Source organism: Trichosurus vulpecula, chromosome 6, assembly GCF_011100635.1.
Source record: "Trichosurus vulpecula isolate mTriVul1 chromosome 6, mTriVul1.pri, whole genome shotgun sequence".
In the NCBI taxonomy this organism is placed as follows: Eukaryota; Metazoa; Chordata; class Mammalia; order Diprotodontia; family Phalangeridae; genus Trichosurus; species Trichosurus vulpecula.
This window is the reverse complement of record NC_050578.1, coordinates 203,085,109-203,099,833: the sequence shown is the minus strand read 5'-3', so window position 1 is coordinate 203,099,833 and position 14,725 is coordinate 203,085,109. Positions and strand designations below refer to the sequence as shown.

Here is a 14,725-nt window from a genome sequence, read left to right as displayed (position 1 = left end):
GGGACAGAGCAAAGTCTCGTGTTCTCCTCCAGAGTCATGGGAGTCCAGTGGCAAGACTTGTTTGGGGACAGTGACTAGTACCCCAAGTTCCACTTAACCACGTCAATTCACTTTTAAAAAGGGCTATTTACTTCAAAGATATTGCAAAAATAAATGTATAAACATCCTTCCAACACCTCTGGGGCATACACACATACTGCCTCATTCTCAGTCTTTGTAGGGATAGATCGGGGAGAATTAGGTTTATAACTTAGTTCCTACATAGTATTGATCTCACCAAATTTACCTCTAGATGAAAAGCAATAGAGAGCCACTGAAGGTTTTGGAATAGAGCAATCACATGATTGTAGTGGTACCTGGAGAAGGTTACTCAGTTCAGCTTCCTTACTTGTTAGCCCTATACCATGGGTCTGGGAGCCTGTACTTGCCTTCTGGTGGCATGGGCACTTACATTACCCCAGAAGTGGGCTTTATTCTTTAAGCAGAAAATGTTTTCCATCTTTTTACTGTTGTTGTTCTGAATGATCCATCTTAATGCAAGAAAGACTTGCATTAAATTGAAGAAAGAAGAGAGAAAAGGAAAGTGGACTTATGAATTGCGAGGGAAAAAGGATGGGAAAAAAGGTGAAGCAGTAGGGATCTGAGAGTTGAAGCAGTGGATTGCAAATTGGAATGCTTTGCTTCTTGGGCCAGAGCCACCATTTATTAATGATATGTGACCTTAGACAAGTCTCAAATTAGAAGGTTGGTTGTGACAAACTCTGAAATCACCACCCCCCATTCCCACCCCAAGCTTTAAAATGTCAAGATTCTACATAAGTTCCTTGATATATAGTGAAGAAGTACTGATACATTAAGGACTTCCATCCAAGGGTATTTAAAAGAGGATGCTTTGGTTTCCTGAAGAGTTACCTCAATCCCTAGTTAGTAAGGCTAGATAAAGAGTTGTTTCTGATATAAGCCTGTACCACCTCCTGGGATCAAAAGTCAATCAACAGACATTTATTAAGTACCTTCTATGCATCAGACACTATGCTGGGCATTGGGGATGCAAGTTCAAAGAATGAAACAATCTTTACTCCTATGGAGTTTGCCTTCTGATGAGAGAAGACAACAAAGAAATGTATAAATATACACAGGATTAATTCAGAGCATAAATATGAAGTAGTTAATAAAAGAGGGCACCAGCCATTGGGGGAGGGGTACAGTCAGGAAGATGATAACTTGATCTGAGTCTGGGAGGAAGAGGAGCATTCTGGGAGGGATGCTGTGAGTCATGCATTTTCCATACATTTTACAGGCACACCTCTACAGGTGAAAGAGTATCATCTTCCAGATAACATTGTATAGTGGATACAGCACTGGGCTTGGCATCAGGAAAACCTAGATTAAAATCCTGCCTCAGATGCTTACTAGCTGTGTGACCTTAGGCAAGTCACTTAACCTACTCCCATAGTTTCCTCAACTGTAAAACAAGAGGGTTAGACTCAATGGATATCAAGGTCCCTTTTAGCCACGATCCTATTTGTCTGAAATTGGGCTGCTCAAACTTTGCTTACATGAGCAATCCTTCTGCTTTTTCTCCCTTCCTTTCTCTTTCCTTCTCCTGGAGGTCAGAGCAAGAGGAAGGAGGCTGCGTCTGAGCTTACCTAAGCCTAGAACCAAAGTCCCATGACCACCTCCATTTTGTCATCTGTAATATGAATAGCTGATACCCAAGGTCCCTTCCAGCTCAAAACCATGATCCTATGATGGCTCCTGGAATGTGGTCTGTTCCTTATGCAGGAGACATTGGCATTCTGTTTGAATTTAGGCAGGAGCTAGGACCAGTTCTAATTCCATACCAAGCATAGCACTTTACACTTGGTGGGCATGGAGTGAATCTGAGCAGACAACCAAGGCAACTACATTACTGTGTCTATGGAATTGCCTACTTTTCTCTTCCCTTTAATTGTCCCTAAACAGGTGGCATTTGAATAAAATCTCATTCCTCCCATATGCTCACAGCAAGTGCCTAAAAGCTGTTTTGCCTCAGGGTAGCTATTTAAAAAATTGTCATCTCGGCTGTTGAAAAAAAAATTGATCTGTATTCTTTTTCTCCATTGGTGACCTTTATATTTCTTTGAAAAACATGAATAGGAGTTCTTAGAGCTCAACTTGAGGAAAAAAAAACACAAACAAAACCTTGAGAATTAGTGAGTACTCCTAAAGAACCAGACTCTTCCCATAAGTAGTCAGTTTAGTATAATAGAAGGAACCCTGGAAGTTCAGTGTCATGTAGAAGGCAATCTGGGAAGAGTTTTAACCATTAGGGACAATAGTCCAGAAGAGAAGGTCTAGCTGATCTTTATTAACTGTGTCAATCTTGAATGAGTCTCTTCAGGAGAACCTCAGGGCTCTAATCTATAAAAAGAAGAATTAGGACCAGATGGCTTCTGTGATCCCTTCAGCTTTCTATCTATGATCCCCTGATCCTATGAATGGTGGAGGCAGCATCCCAAAGGATGGTTATGGCTGAACAGTAGTGGATTCATTAGGACACCATTCCCATGCCTCCATCCGTACAAAGAGCACCACAGCAAACTGTCTCTCGTCAGTAACTAGGCATCTAGAACTAAGTTCAGGGTGAATCTTGCACCATACTGAAAACATGTAGTTCCCCAGTCATCCTGTCTCAATCCAGCCTGTTTCCCGTGGGACCTAGGGAGCAAGCCAGAGTCCTGTACTCTCAGTAACTGATAAAGATTATTCTGCCATTCAAACAAAGAGTTGCCAGACACACAAAAAAGCCTGTGACAGATGGTCCTGGGCTGGTTTTGCTAATTAATATTGACCTTTCAGTATGAATGACAGCTATTGTGGGGTGGCAGAGGAGGAAGGAAACCTTGTCTTTCCATGTAAGAATCTTGCCTCGAATTCCTGTCTCCATCCTCACACAGGTGTTTTCATTCCGTGGCTAGAACAAAAGAGATTGGAATTGAAGGAAAGGCAGTAGGAGAGAAAGGGCACAGTGAAGAAGGGATATTTTTGTAATTAAATGGGGATTTGGAACCGGCTCATTTGATCATTGACTCACAGGGAAACCACCCTGGGCTCTGATAGGGGATCAGTCTCTGCCTCACTTCCTGGTCACCAGCTGCAAACCCTGCCACCTAGAGTACACTGCCCCCTCCCCCATTCCAGCTCCCCTTTGTTCATTTCCTCCACTAGAAGGTAAGCTCCCTGAGGGCAATGACTTTTGCTTTCTTGTAGCTGCTCCTCAGCCCATATAGCAAAGAGCTCTGTATATAGTAAGTGCTTAATAATTGCTCTGTTTATCTATTGAAGGTTAAAGCTCAAAGGGACCTTAGAACATAGAATGTTAGGAGTCAAGTGGACTCTAAACTTTATCTGGTCTAATTCCTTCATTTTATAGATGGGGAAACTGAGGCTAAAGAGAAGTTAAGGACTTGTCCAGTGGCATTCAGCTAATAAGGGAAGGAGTGTAGGACCTGAACTCAAGTTCAGTGCTACTCGTAGAATAACTCCACTTAGCAAAGGGTCTTTGATAACGTTGAACAAGAAATTCAATTAAATATTTAAGACCTACTCTGTACGACACCCTACCCTGATGGAAGGTATGCAAAGATGAAAAATGACAGCCTCTTCTCTCAAAGCGTTTACCATCTCCTAGAGAGATGCTACATGTGCATAATAAATATGGCACTAGACAGAGTATAGTAGGGCCAAGAAAAATGCTCTTAAGAAAAATCAAGGAGAGCCTTTCCCCCAAGATGGCGCCGGAGACGAAGAAGGAAGCCATTGTCCTGCTCAAGACAGAAGCCAAGTCCAAGGCCTTGAAGGTGGTGTTGAAGGGTGTCCATAGCCACAAAAAAGAAGAAGAAGATCTGAACATCCCCCACCTTCCGACCACCCAAGACACTAAGACCTTGAAGGCAGCCTAAATACCCTCGGAAAAGTGCCCCTCAGAGAAACATGCTCGATCACCATGCCATCATTAAGTTCCCCATAGACCACTGGGTCTGCTATGAAGAAGACTGAAGACAACAACACCTAATCTTCATTGTGGATAGCAAAGTCAGGAAGCATCAGATCAAGCAGGCGGTAAAGAAGCTATATGACATTGACATGGCCAAGGTCAACATACTAATCTGGCCCATGTCCACTTGCTCCAGATTATGATGGTTTAGATGTTGCCAACAAAATTGGAATCATCTAAACTGTGTGCAAGTACCCCACTTCACCTACAATAAAAAGTTTTCCAGTAAAAATACAAATCAAGGATAGACAGGCCAACTGGACAATGAGGGTGCTCAAAGAAGACTTTGAGCTGGCATCTGAGCTAGATTTAAAGGAAGAGCATTTCAACAGGCAGAGGTGTGGGAGGAAGGGTACAAGGGATGGCAAAAAGAGCTGACATTCTAATAGGAGAGACAATGTGCAAACAGCTACGGACAAACAGAATATCGAAGTAAATATTGGAGATCGATAACACAGAGAAGCCTGAAAAAGGATAAGGAAACTCCAGCCTCATTGTGCAGGGTCAGTGTCCAGGCTGCTGGCCATTTGGAAGGCAGGCAGGCAGAAAGAAGTGAATTTAGGTCTGAAAACCCCTGCACACCCCCTGGGCCTGTCTGCCGAAGGTCTTGATTTCTGCAGTGGTAGAGTCAGTGGCTCTGATACTAAGTCACATTGTGACTTTGGGCAAATCTCCTTTCCTCTCCAGGGTTCAGTTTCACTACCAGGTAAAATTAAGGGGTTGCCAATGCATTTATCCGCTTGTGGTAAAGAACTGTCCTGACTAATCAGGTGATCTTAAAAATTGATTAAATTTTATGTGCTCACCCACAAATTTTATATTGGCAATGTTTTTTTTTTACAATATGGATTAGGTTTTAGAAAACTATTTTATGTGTAAACTGACAAGAGACATTTGTTTTATATAATTTGAACTGACTTTAAAAAGCATTGTGACAAATTTATTCAAGTCCCAAACCACACAGTATTAACAGATATATATGCAAATAAGGCATGCAAAACAATCGTATTGTTAAATAAATATTTTAACAATAAACAAACGCAAATAGATACAAAAATAGATAAAATGAAGGGGTTTGATCTCTAAGGTGCCTTCCAGCTTTAAATCCTATCTCAGGCTTGACTTATTACAAAGTAAGTTCCTATGTGTTAGGGAAAGTGGGGTTTTCTGGCATTACAAATAGGTGGCAGGTAGGAAAAGTTATATTAAAAAAGTATGACTCCTTGTCCCTCTTCCACGTGATCTTCCTCCAGAGGTGTGCTTAGTGACAATAATAATAGATTTAGTGTCGCAATTTAGAGCCCTTTCTGTATAAAAGCACTGAAAGATTGGTGGTGTGGGTATTATTAGCCCCATGTTATGGATGAGAAAACTGAGACTCAGAGAGATTATTCAGTGATTTTTCTTGGATCATGTGGAGCCTGGATCTTAGACTAGTGGCAAAAGCACTGGATTCTTGTTCTTTTGCTCGGTGACCTTGAACGAATCCCTTCAAATTTCTGAACCTCGTCTATAAGATGATGGAAATGGACTAGGTCATTTCCAAGGTTCCTTCCAGCTATAATCGTGACCTATGCCTCCTAGCTCTGTTATTTCCATCAATCAGTCCATGTGTTAAGTGCTGTGTGTCAGTTGTTCTAGGCTCTAGGGATACAGAGAAAAAAACAAAACAAAACCACTCCCTGTCCTCAAGGAGGTTTTATCCCATCAAGAGAGATAACATATACTTACATAGGACTATACAAAGTAGAAATGAGATTTTGTGTGTGAGGAGGTAGGGGTCAGGAAAGGTTTCATTCATCTAGGTTACCCTTGAGCCAAGGAGCTTGAAGGTAAGTAGGAAGTCTTCGAAGGACAAGTGAGGAGGCCATGACTTCTACTACTGCTACATTGGCCTGAGTTGAGCTACTCTGCAAAGTCCCTTGGCAAGTTTCATGGAAGAATTCTGGTGGGGGCTCGCCTGCCCTCTAGTAATGGCAAGGAGACACATAGCTATAGATCGCAGAAGTGTTTTAGGGCCATTTGAGGAGTTGCACCAGAAGGGTGGCCACCCTAGGACTAGGGAAAAGGTACAGTTGCTATTGAGAGAGCGGCAGTAGATGTCCAGAGGGTGAGGCATGGGGGTTGGGGAGGACTTTAGTCATTATTATTTAATTAATGCAATTGTTCTAGAGCAGAATTAATTATTGTTACTTAGGGGGTGGTTCTAAGTTCTAGGAAGTAAACACACAGGCAGTCAGTAGTAAAGCAGGGATTTGAACCCAGGTTCTATACTCAAGATATAAAGAAATAGATGATACCACCTCTGCTCTCATGAAGCATACAGTCTAGTAGCATAAGACAACAAACACAATGTTATATGTATGATAAATAAATTAAGGGAGAGCAAAGCAAGGTTTCCAGTAAGAGGTGGCATTTATATTGGACTTCAAAAGAAAGGGAAGGAATTCAACAGGCAAGGAGGCAGAAGGAGGCCATTACAGGCATACAGAGCCAAAGGCCCATTAGTGCGATTTCATTCAGAAAACATCAGGGGCTCAGTATAGCTGGAATATAGATTATACTTCGGGGAGTAGTGGGAGATGAGGCTGGAAATAGAAGTAGGAGCTTGATTGAGGAAACCTTAAACTACAGTCATCCAGAAATTCATCCTGACCCCCTGGAGCCCACCCCCTATAATCTTCCCTTTTTTCCCCCATTCTTTAATCATAGCCATTGCTAAAGATGTATGAGGACCATTTCACACCCACCCAGGGAGTGGAGCAAGACTCTTGCTCTCCAGCCCTCAGAGATGGTGGTGCTATAAAATGCCTAATGAGAACAAGGAACTGTTGCCAAGGAAATAGAGAGTGTCATGCACTCCTTAATTATGCAAAAATCATTCAAATTTAATCAGAGGAAGAGTCCTGCTGATTCATATCCTAACAACTTTCAAATAATTAGAGGGAAAAATCATACAATTGAATCAGTCACAAATGATATATGATTCTTAAAGGTGTTTCTTTAAACTCTTGGCAGCAAATAATTACTGCAAAATTCTCTTCATTATTTAATCAATTATTGCAGAGACCTTGTTATCTTTTATAAATAGCCAGGCTGGGGGAGTAGGGGGTTAGGGGGCTCAAAAAAGAATGCTCTTTCATTGTCTTTCGGAAAATGAATTTTTTCTACCAAACATTTCACAGAAATATAGTATAAAATATAAATATATACGTATGTATGTGTAAATATATATGTATACACACGTGTGTGTGTGCGTGTATATATATATATATGTATATATATATATGTATATGTATATAGTTCCCCTAAACATCCCTTTATAACCATTTCACAAAGCAACCTAGAAAAAAAACTAGACTTGGAAACAAGAGATCTGGGTTGGAATCTTAGCTCTGACCCCAAGCTTGCAAATCTCTTACCTTACGTATGAGGAAACTAAAGACCAGAGATGTTGGGCGACTTCTGGAAGGTCATGTAGATAGTAAGTAGAAGAGACTGATTTCAAACCTAGGTCCTCTGGTCCACAGAGGTCCTCTTGCCCTAGCGCCATGCTGCTTTGTGAACCTGACCAAGTTACTTTAACCTTGGTGGTGCTCAGTTTCCTCATTGGTAAAAATGACTCTAGATGAGACGATGTCTGTGTAGCAGTGTCATGTCGTTGACTACGTTGGTAAAGCACTGTATAAAGATCAGTGATTATTGTTATCATGTTCTTTAACAGTTTTTTCACCCAATCCAGGGTTTTTTGACCTGAGGACTGTGAACTTTGCTTTCTAAAAATTTTGATGTTTTAAATGTACAACTATTATGATAACTGTATGACTGTGTTTCAATGTAATTGGCTTCATCTGTAATCCTATGTATTTTATTTTCCTCATTTAAAAACATTATTTGGAGGAGTCCATAGCTTTCACCAGATGACCAAAGTGGGGGAGGGTCTTTGACTCAAAAGAGGTTAAGAACCTATGGCCACATCTTCTGATGCTATGGTACCTTTAATTTGATTTTTCAGTCCTTAAAATGAAGAAATATTCTGACACAGACAAATATATCAGTTTTAACACAAGTCAGTCTAGTGACATATTTCTGTTGATCCTTAGCTATGGATTTGACTCTTCCCATGGCCTACGGATTCTTCCTTTTTTATTTTTTCAGTTAACAAGCATTTATTTTCTCTTATGCCCATCCACTCCCAATATAAAGTATGACCTGGGTTTGAATCTTTGGCTTCGCTGCTTAGTACCTTGGTGTTCATAGCCAAATCACTTAATCAGTCTAGTGGATCTCCATAAGTTGAAGGTCCTGGCCTAGCTGACCTTCCAGCTCTAGGTCTTTATGCCCCATTCCCAGCAGAACCCGACTTGGAACAATGGCGTCCAAATTGAACAGATATGGGTATTTTGCCACATACAAGGCATGATGGTAGGCCCTGCTCAAATAGATATGGCTTTAATGGTTTAGAAAGAAAAACAATTGTGTGATTCATAGTCACCTTTGACAAGTAGGGGAGGTTTAAATGCTTTCCTAAACTCATGGCAAGGAAGCCTTTGTTGTGGTTCAGTTATTTCAGTCATGTCTAACTCTTTGTGACTCCATTTGGGGTTTTCTTAGCAAAGATACTGCAATGATTTGCATGACCTTCTCCTGATCATTTTACAGAGGAGGAAACTGAGTCAAGAAGTGCTAAGGAATTTATTTGCCCTAGTAAATGTCTGGCTGGATTTGAACTCAGGTCTTCCTGGACTCCAATCTGGGTGCTCAATCCATTGTGCTGCCTAGCTTCCCCAAAGCCCATTGCTGCCATGCTTTTTTTTTTTTTTGCAAATGTCCCAGAAATCTATAGACATGCCTATTTAGATCATTTTGGATAAAGTTGAGTAGGGGGAAAAAAAGCTAAACCAAAACAAGTTTTTTTGTTCACTGCCAAAGACTTGAAATAATTACAAATGAACATGGAAACTGTGTGTGTGTAAATGTATATGTGTATATACATGCATATGCAAATATGCATATGTATACATATATACTATATATGTATGTGTGTGTATGTTTAAAGCAAAGTCTTTGGTTCAAAGGAGCTTCTACTCTAATGGAGGGCAGGGGGGTGAAGGGCAGAAAGAACAGATAGTTTAGTAAGTATAATATAAAGTAAGTCTAATACAAAATGCAGTGTGCCACCCTATGGGTGGCCGACACAGAGTGAAACGGCTAGCTATAGAAGTTGTGTGGGTTGATAAGTTGAGAGGCCAGAGAATTTGAGTGAACGTTGAGATATCTATTGAAGGCCTTAAGTAAGAGAGTAGGGGTTGGCTTGGAAAGAAAGACTGTCAGCTAGGTCCTGAACTCCTCGAGAAAATAGTGAGAATGAAGCAGGAGCTGGCAGATAACTTCTACCAGATCTGGACAGGGTGAAACAGACAGATGGAGTGAACCTCAGAGGAGGAGAGATTGCTGGTGATTGCAGCAGATGGAGGGTCCAGAAGTGGCTGTGGGGGGCAAGGGCTATGCCAGGTTTTTTATCCTAGACTCCTGTCTGGGGAGACATAGGAAAGAAGTGCACCCAGTACTGGAACAGTGGCCAGTGATGCGTTCACTTTGGAGAGAGCTAGGTTTTCCTGGAGAGAGTGTGAAAAGAGCTTTGAGGATGAAGGGAAACCAATGACCATGCTTTTTCTTATTCTATTCCTTTTTTCCCAGAAGCTAAATGGGACCTCTCCTTCTTCTGGTCTAAGAGATTTTTTTTCTTCCTATGCTCTGATTCTATTTTAATTGGCATAATCTTTATCATTATTTGTTTTATCTCCGTCCTTACTAGACATAAGCTTCTAGAATGCAGCAATGCAGGATGGTTCAGCAGAAAGAATAATTGTCTCTACTGATTTTGGAACAGGAGACATCTAGGTTCAAATCTTTCCTTTGACATTTACTAGTTGTGTGACCATGGGCTAATCACTTAATTTCTCTGAGCCTCAGATTCTTCATCTGCAAAATGGAACTGATAGCTATAGTACCTACTGAAAGATGGAAGGAATGAAAAAGGATGAGGTTTAATATGAATGCAAGCTTGTTAATTATGGAGCAGGTGCTCTACGGTGGAGGAGGTGGGCAAATCTGGAGTCGGAAATTTTGCATTAAGAGGAGGGAGAGGGTTGAGGGGGATAGGAATGAGGGAGTCAAAACCAGAGTTTGGAGGGCAGGGTTTTTTCATCTGTAGCTGAGAGTTAAGTATCACAGGGATGGGGGGGAAATAAGAGGGGGTGGAAGTAACCTGTGGTGCCCTTGAGCTGGTCCAGAAGTCTAATGAATCAAGAGGTGGTTTGTCTGGTCAGCTTCCCAGTCACAGGCGGGCCTGGCTCTGTTGTGTTTATGAACTAAATCATCCTTTGCCCCAAGGTTCATTAAAGAGAAAAGCCAAAGTAAGCCCATAAGCCACAGAGCCTGAGATCTCCAGGTAAAAGGAAGTTTCCTGCCAGTTTCTAGCCTTTTCCTCTTCCCCAAGACCTCCTCTTTTCTCATTTTAACTCACAGATGACCCTCACAGTACAACCTTCCTTCTTTTCCCTCTCTGTTGGGATTTAAGAGATTCTTTAAAGTTCATTGCTCACCCTATGGAGTCAGGTGTCTAGATGACCTAGAGGTGGCCAAGTGGCACAGTACATAGGGCCTGGAGTTAGGAAGACCTGAATTCAGATCTGGCCTTAGACACTGGTTAGTTATGTCATCCTGGGAAAGTCACTTAACTGCTGCCTGCCTCAGTTTCCCCTTACGTAAAATAAAGATTATATAATGGAACTTACCTCTCAGAGTTGTTCTGAGGATAAAATGAGATCATTTTGATATGTTCTTTATAAACCTTAAAGCACTATACTCATTCTAGGTGTTGTTGTTGTCATTAATCATGAACTTACCTGACTAGAATTTCAAACAAACCCTAGAGTTGTAGGATTGTGAACAATCTCACTATTTTGATGGTCAAAGAGTCTTAGAGTTAGAATCTATCAAGCAATATCTACTGTGTCCCAAACATTATTCAAGGGGCCAGTGATGCAAAGATAAATGTGAAATGATCCTTGGCCTCGAGGATCCACAATCTAGCTGAGGGGAGAGATAAAAGATCACACATCTAGATATGCACAAAATTGATATAAGGGAAAAAATAAAAATTTAATTAAAAAATAAAGCCATGGAACCAGGTTTAAAGCAAAATATAACCAACAGCAACCAGGTCATTTAGTGGGGAAGGCACCATCAGGTGGAGAATCTAGAAAAGCTTGGAGTTTGTAGTTATCGTCACATGTAATAGATCCCATTTATATAATGCTTTAGGATTTATGAATCACTTTCCTGACACCAATCCTGGAATTAGGGAGGGAATACAAGTAACTCTCCTCATTTTTAGATAAGGAAACAGAGGCTCCTGAGAGGGGAAGGTGCTTGCCTGAGTCACACAGCCAGGCAGTGTCTAGGCCAGGAACTCTGACTTTAAGCCCAGTGTACTTTTCATTGTACCTAGGGCCTATTTTCAAGCATCTCATGTTTCAAAACAACAATGACAAATTCTGAAGGTCACAGTCATCCCTGGGGGAAAGTAACCAAGGCTGCCCAGTGATGTTCATGGCAGTCCACACTACAACTGCTTGCATTCGCCTTAGCCCCAGCCCTGGTCTTCAAGTTCCAGTTCTTAGTCCCCCCTCCCCCGTCTCTCCCACCCTAAGTGCCTATGACCTGGGACTCAAGGGAAAAATGATTTAAGAACATATGCTATGGTAGGGTTTTTTCCCCCCTATAAAGGGAGAACTAAAATGTTTTCCATCTGCCAACTGTGATGGATTTAAAAAGCCAACTCCCTGACAGCCTTGAAATTCAGAAGTGAGTCGAAAACTCTTCATAGCTATAAATAAGAAAACCTTGTCGGGTCCTTCTCCCCATCCTTTAAAAGGGCCTTCACATCATAATTAGGAGGATGGAATTTCTGCCATTTGTAATACACAGTTTGGACAGATCCAAGGGAAGAGGTGTGAGAGATGATAATTACGTGGCGCTCATCAGTCTCCTATTGAAAACCTGACAAGATAATTACCCGATATCTGTCCCGCTGAACATCTCAGGGAATTTTAAAAGAGCTATTTAAAAGCATTTGTTTAAACGTCTGGCAAAAGATGAGAAGTTGTTCTCTTTGAAGTAGTTCGTTTTCCTCTGTGCCATATTTAGCGGGGTGTGCTCAGCCACACTAGGCCTCCTTCATGTTTATCATCTGCATCAAATGGTCTTGTCATTATCTAGCTTCTCCATGTTCCAAGACTTTGGGAGTTGGATTCATGAGACCTGGATTCAAATCCTACCCTCTTTCCTTATTAACCGGGTGAGTCTTTATCTCAGAGCCTTTGTTTCTTCAGCTGTAAAATGAGAATAAGACCTCCACTACCTGCCTTGTTGTCCTGTCTTATCTCCACAAGGGCCGCTTCCCTGGATGAGTGTCAGGAGGAAGGGTATGATGAGTGAAGATGGAAGAAGATAGATTCACACACCCTTTGTCAACAAATTAGTAGTTAGAGGTGGCTAGGTGGTGCAGTGGGTAGAGTGCGGGACTGGACATGGGAAGCTCTGAGTTTAAATCCTGCCTCAGACATTTTCTGGCTGAGTGGCCCTGGACCAGTCACTTAACCTTTTCAGTTTCCTCATCTGTAGGGGCCAGTGTAGGGGCAAAGACAAATGTGAAATGATCCCTGGCCTCGAGGATCCACAGTCTAGCTGAGGGGAGAGACAACATGATCATACATCTAGATATACATAAAATTGATACAAGGAAAAAAAATTAAAATTAAAAAAATAAAGTAATGGAACCTTCCTCCCAGGGTTATCGTGAGGTTAAGAGAGATGTTTGTAAAACACCATGCAAATCTTCAAGCTCTATATAAATACAAGCTATCGTTATCATCATTCTATGAGTATTTATTGGATGTCTATTAGGTATCCAGCACCGTCAAAGTCATTCATGTTTAGTACTCCATGAGCCTAGAACTCTGTCTTATTCATTTTGATATCTCCTCCAGCTCCTGGCCCATGTAATCCTACATGTAATACTTTCTGGAAGCTCTTATCTAAATTATCTGGGCTTTAATAAAAAGTATTCTCAAAAGTTATCAATTTAGGAGGTTTCATTCCTTCTAGGAAATTAATTTTTTTTGTTTCCTCTCTTAAATGAATGAAAGAAACAAGCATTTATTAAGTGTTTGCTGTGTGCAAAGCACCATGCTAAGGACTGGAGATGTAAGGAGAAAAATAAGCCAGTTTCTGCTGTAAAGGAGCTCACATTCTAACTGGGGAGACAAACACAGAGAGGAGCTTTGATCTACAAGTCTGGAAAATGGCCTGGTCATTAGAATACAGTGTTACCTCCATCCATAACACCATATCTATTTCTGATGCTGAGTCATTTGATGGTGCCAAGAACTTTGGTGGTAAGAGCTTTCATCTCCAGGCTTTCAGTAGCTGTGGCTACCAAGGAGGTCCTCAGCACCTGCAGGGACAGTTGTCATGTCTTATCTCCACAAGGACTGCTTCCCCAGATGAGTGTCAGGAGGAAGGGTATGGTGAGCAAAGATGGAAGGAAGGTCAAGAGTCTGGGGGAAATTAGTCCACTGCCATTCCTCGGGTTCCTGGATTATGTCATGTGTGTAATGGAAGGAGTGCTGAACTAGACTTTGGAATCCCTGAATGTGAGCCCCACATTTTCCCCATCTGTCAGATGAGGACATTGGCCTAGATCACCTCCGAGGTCCCTTCTAGCTCTGAGATGCTATGTTAACCTGCCCTTCCTTCTCAAGGAGAGGATCCAAAGAGGCAGTTCTTAGGAGAATCATAAACCATGTGCAAGAGGATAATATCATCTAGATAATGTCCTCTAGTTAAAGACCTCTAATGATGGGAAACTTATTACTCCTGGAGTCAGTCCATTTCATTTTTGGACGACTCTCTTAGGATGCCTTTGTAGGATGGTAAGCCTTAGGTCACTGACAAAGACCATAGGGATTAGGCCTAGCCATTCAATACATTTATTAAGCCCCTGTTGTGTGCAAGGTACTGTGCCAGACACTGAGGGAGATACAGCTTGGAGAGAAAACACAGTTCTTACCATCATGGAGGTTACAGTCTAACAGGGTATAGGAAAGATAGATAGACAGATAGATAGATACATAGACAGATAGACAGCTAAAAAGATACAGAGATAGATATGTAGATATGTAGATACATAGATAGATAGAAGATAGATAGAATGAAGATAATTAAACTGTATGGTGTAATGGAGGGGTGATCAGGGGAACCCCTGATTTGCTGGACAGGGTCACCTCCTACAGATCTGAACGGGCATTTAGGTCCTTTGATGAGGCACATATACCTTGCCTTGATGACACAAGGAACTCCTGTTTGGTCTGTGACGTCATTCCAGCAACGCACATGCCGTTCAGCAAGGAGCCAGAAAACGTGACCCCCTCCAGGAGAGGTGCCCCTGTCCTACAAACCAGGGGTCTCCCAAATCATCTCGACTATGACAATATTCCATGATAACTGAGCAAAGAGTGAAAGCAGAGTACATCGGCAGATCCGAGGAGTGACAGATCCTAACTTTGCTTACCGTTTTACTTCTGAGCTCAATAACACTCTGTGAACTCTGAGAACAAC

General features: G+C 41.6%; 1 protein-coding gene across 3 annotated transcripts in view; it reads left to right on the top strand.

Moving 5' to 3' along the window:
• PPP2R2C (protein phosphatase 2 regulatory subunit Bgamma) overlaps positions 1–14,725 on the top strand; it is a 393,716-nt gene that overhangs the window by 355,807 nt on the left and 23,184 nt on the right. The window lies entirely within an intron of this gene.